This window comes from Macrobrachium rosenbergii, chromosome 5 (assembly GCF_040412425.1).
Source record: "Macrobrachium rosenbergii isolate ZJJX-2024 chromosome 5, ASM4041242v1, whole genome shotgun sequence".
Classification (NCBI taxonomy): domain Eukaryota; kingdom Metazoa; phylum Arthropoda; class Malacostraca; order Decapoda; family Palaemonidae; genus Macrobrachium; species Macrobrachium rosenbergii.
Window position 1 is genome coordinate 49,761,494 of NC_089745.1, and position 5,000 is coordinate 49,766,493.

Here is a 5,000-nt window from a genome sequence, read left to right on the forward strand (position 1 = left end):
AATGTTATTCATTATTTATTTGCGTAGACTCAAGAACGAAAAACCACTCCCTAATATTCTTCGAAGGTAAGCTACAAGCAACTTTTAGCAATCATTTAATGGTCAAACTTGCAAATGCTAACGACGCTAAACTGATGAGATATCAAAAATTGTAGAGCTGTCTCTGCGGATGGGTACATCTAAGGGTAAGACACACCACATCTTACCATCACCTCCGCAGGCGTGTAGTGCCGTCAGTGCACCTCATGCAATGCACTGTAGGCATTACTTTTGGTTCTCTGCAGAGTCCCTTCGGCCCCGTAGCTGCACTCCTTTCATTCCTCTTACTGTACCTCCGTTCATATTCTCTTTCTCCCATCTTACTTTCCACCCTCTCTTAACACGTAATTCATAGTGCAACTGCGAAATTTGCACCTTTCAAACTTTTTTACCCTCAATTTCCATTTCAGCGCTAAATGACCTCATAGGTCCCAGCGCTTGGCCTTGGGCCAAAATTCTATATTTCATTCCCCTCGACAGTTGTTATTTTATTTAAGGTTAAGATTAGCCGTGGATCGTGCGTCTGGCACCACTAGAGGTGCCAGCCGCTGACGCATCTTCACTTGACTGCCACTGGGGAGCAGCTGAGCGCTGCCCCGGTCGTGGCTGACAGTTTCATATTGCAGCACTTCGAGGGTTTCATACCGCATTATACGCTGTACAGAAAATTCGATTGCGCCGAAGAAACTTCGGCGCATTTTTTACTTATGTATTAGTAAACCACTTTCTTTTGGACTATTCCTGCTCAGTGGTGCTTAAGAAAACGACGGAAAACATACGACTTTGGTTGGCGACGCCTCTACTTTTATTTTCTTACTTTATGCTTTTATTTTCCATATTACTTAAGAATTTTCCCGATGACATGCAATTCCGTAATCCCACTTTCCGAAATCTCCATTTGAAAGGCCAATGTGATCATTCTAATGCCTCTTAAGAAAATATACCATTAATGAAACATTTAAATACCCTAATCATAGTGAGCAAGAATACATGACGTAGATTTAAAATACTGAAGTAACACGAAGAATGCAAGATGTGAATCGGAAGTACTGAGAACCAAAAGATGTAAGACAAGGATCCCAAATCATAATTATCAGAAATACAAGACAGACGTTAATATAGGAGCATATGCCACTACTGCGCGACATTCAAATAACTCATTAACAGCGAAAGGTTCCATCAGCTTCATGTTGTTGCAAAGTCGCTGCCACGTGGGCATGGATCCCATTAATATTTTAATACCGGTCCATAATCCCAGTTGCAGTTTGTAGCAATAATTAAAAAGGGAAAAAGGGAAAGAGAACGAATATATATAGATATAAATATAAATATATATCCAGGTGACCTTTACCAGATACGTATGTAAGTGTGGTAACCACAATATCCTTAGGTAGATATAATGTATATATATATATATATATATATATATATATATATATATATATATATATATATATATATATATATATAATTATATACATATAAATATATTTGTATTTATACACATATTTTATTATATATATATATATATATATATATATATATATATATATATATATATATATATATATATATATATATATATATATGTGTGTGTGTGTGTGTGTGTGTGTGTGTGTCCATTTTCAATTCATCGTCACAACACTTAGCTCAAATGACGAAGGTGCTCCACCTTCCTCCATCCAAGACATCCAGACAATTAAAATGAGATCCCCCGAACGACTCGGTTCAGAACCAGAGCACGTGTGGGCGCACGCGAGCTCTGCGGGTTTTATAGATCTGGCCGGGCGGGGGTCATCGATAATTTAACGCTGACATTTAGGGCGGCCCTGGGCACTTTCGTTAACACGTGAGTAATTAACAACATTACCTGCCCTGAATTCCGAGCTGTGTTCTTCGACTAGATATATTTTCTGTAATAATAATAAGGAGACGAAGGAAGTAGATATTCTTTTTAGGAACGTTCTGTTGAATAGGATGACAGCATCGGATGAAGTGGTTTTGGTTTTATAATGTGTCTTTTCAATTCTTCGAATGTGGAATAAAAAAAAAGAATTACTCGATGAATTGAAAAGACATACTAGAAAATCAGTTCATTCGATGCTGGCATTCTATTCAACATAATAATAATAATAATAATAATAATAATAATAATAATAATAATAATAATAATAATAATAATAATAATAATAATAATGTGGAATAAAAAAAGAATTATTTGATGAATTGAAAAGACATACTAGAAAATCAATTCAGCTGGTGCTACCATCCTATTCAACAAAATAATAATAATAATAATAATAATAATAATAATAATAATAATAATAATAATAATAATAATAAAATAATAATAATAATAATAATAATAATAATAATAATAATAATAATAATAATAATAATAATGTGGAATAAAAACAGAATTATTCGCTGAATTGAAAAGACATACGAGAAAATCAGTTCATTCGATGCTGCCATTCTATTCAACATAATAATAATAATAATAATAATAATAATAATAATAATAATAATAATAATAATAATAATAATAATAATAATAATAATAATAATAATATGGAATAAAAAAAGAATTATACAATGAATTGAAAAGACATACTAGAATATCAATTCAGCTGGTGCTGCCATCCTATTCAACATAATAATAATAATACCTTATTCTTTTTTTCTACAGACAACTTTTTTAAACGGATCTAGTACTGATAACATTTGTCCTATGGTACAAACTAACTCGGCATCATCAGGATAATAACAGAGAAAAACAGACAAAATAAAATATATGATTAACAAATCAAGTTTGATAGAAAGTCTTTTTGCCATGATATCATTATTATAATACTCATTGCCTGAAGGCTGTTTAAAAAAAAATATTAAGGCCACTTGTCACAAACAAACTGAAACATAAGTATCTGAAGTAACATTATTATTATACTCATTATCTGAAGGCTATTTAAAAAAAAAATATTAATGCCACTTGTCACAAAAAAAAAAAACAGAAACATAAGTATTTGAAGTAACATTATTATTATACTCATTATCTAAAGGATATTGAAAAAAAATATTAACGCCAATGGCCACATACAAACAGAAATATAAGTATTTGAAGTAACATTATTATTATACTCATTATCTGAAGGCTATTTAAAAAAAAATATTAATGCCACTTGTCACAAAAAAAAAACAGAAACATAAGTATCTGAAGTAACATTATTATTACACTCATTATCTAAAGGATATTAAAAAAAAATATTAACGCCATTGACCACAGACAAACAGAAATATAAGTATTTGAAGTAACATTATTATTATACTTATTATCTGAAGGCTATTTAAAAAAAATGTTAATGCCACTGGCCACAAACAAACAGAAATATAAGTACTGAAGTAAACATTCACCAAGAGCACTGCAAAACGTTTTCTAGCACGTTCGACGGTCTAATGAACGAACATTATTGCAATCTAACACGATCTTGATAGGTTTAAGTGCTGTTTGCCTGGTAATCCTGAGATATCTTCAAACTGGTTCCTCTAATCAGGGCCAGTTTCTCGCATTCCTCGCTTAAAGTAACATTTACGGGAAGTTTAAATATTATCTTTGACGCTTAGTTTAAATACAAAATAAATTCTTACGTTTTATGGAAAAATATGGGGAGACGGCCATTTATGGTGTACTAATTTAGCAGGGCACCATACCCTGACATTGCAATGAATACATAAACAAATAAACAAAATTTATCTTGTTCACATCAGCCGAAGAAATTCTACCACTCAGACATCAACTTTTTCTCCACCATATGGAATTCGTTGACTACTGCTGACACCAATAACTAATCCCCAAAAATGTGAACAAAAAAAGGTGACGGGCTTGAGCGAAAGTTTTCTCATAATACTCACGGTCCGTCTCAGATGTTTTCGTTCGTCTTCCCTCTGATTCTTTTCGCCCTTTTCGCTCTCGTTTAAGGACCAGCGATGTATCCTGAAGAAATAAAGACAATATATTACATATAACTACAATAATTGTCGAAACTATACACATGTGCCTAAAATATTTTTCTTTTAAATTTGCCTTTCTATCATAATTCCAAAATTACTTCGTCTCCTGACGCTAGCTGTCACATTTCCGTCACTTACGTTAACAACACAAAGACCTCCTTTCTTGCAAAGAGCTCTTTTAATACTTTGTAAGCGACAAAAGACCCTTTCAGCAGGGGATCATAAAAGCACGGAGAAATATCTCATGAGCTTTGAAAAGGCTTTCATGTTTCACTGAGGCCATCACAGATCGACGGCTCAGTCAATTTTTGTTAGGGGCTTTTATGTGAGGCTTGCCTGTGTAAAGCATAACATCCGAATAATGTTCTGCATTACAACTGAATGATCTCAAAGATGTGTCAAGTTTCAAGCTGCTAAATAGGCGATTTCGAAACACACACACTAGTTCCTTGTTGGACAGGTCGGTGTAGTTCTCGGATAGCATACTGCTGGGCCGGCGTTCGAATCTCCGGCCGGCCAATGAAGAATTAGAGGAATTTATTTCTGGTGATAGAAATTCATTCCTCGCTATAATGTGGTTGGGATTCCACAATAAGCTGTAGGCCTCGTTACTAGGTAACCAATTGGTTCTTAACTACGTAAAATAAGTCTAATCCTTCGGGCCAGCCCTAGGAGAGCTGTTAATCAGCTCAGTGGTCTGGTTAAACTAAGGTATACTTAACTTCTATTTTTTTTCGAAACACACAGTGTTCAACTTGACTCGCCCGCGTGGTGTTAGTGACGTCAGTGCATCTCCCGTGGCGCACTGTAAGCATTTCTCAAGGGTGATTACAGCATTCCTTCAGCCCCTTGCTGCATCCATTTTTAGCCCTTTGACCTCCATTCCCGCTTCCTTCTTCACCCTTGTTGTCCAGCTTCCCTAACAGTTACTTCTTACTGCAACTGTAAGGTTT

General features: G+C 34.2%; 1 long non-coding RNA gene across 1 annotated transcript in view; it reads right to left on the reverse strand.

Annotated features, from left to right (window-relative positions):
- LOC136838769 (uncharacterized) overlaps nucleotides 1-5,000 on the reverse strand; it is a 454,612-nt gene that overhangs the window by 366,773 nt on the left and 82,839 nt on the right. The window contains exon 2 of the long non-coding RNA XR_010853108.1: nucleotides 3,949-4,030. This is a non-coding gene — a long non-coding RNA (uncharacterized lncRNA). The remainder of the gene's footprint in view (nucleotides 1-3,948; nucleotides 4,031-5,000) is intronic.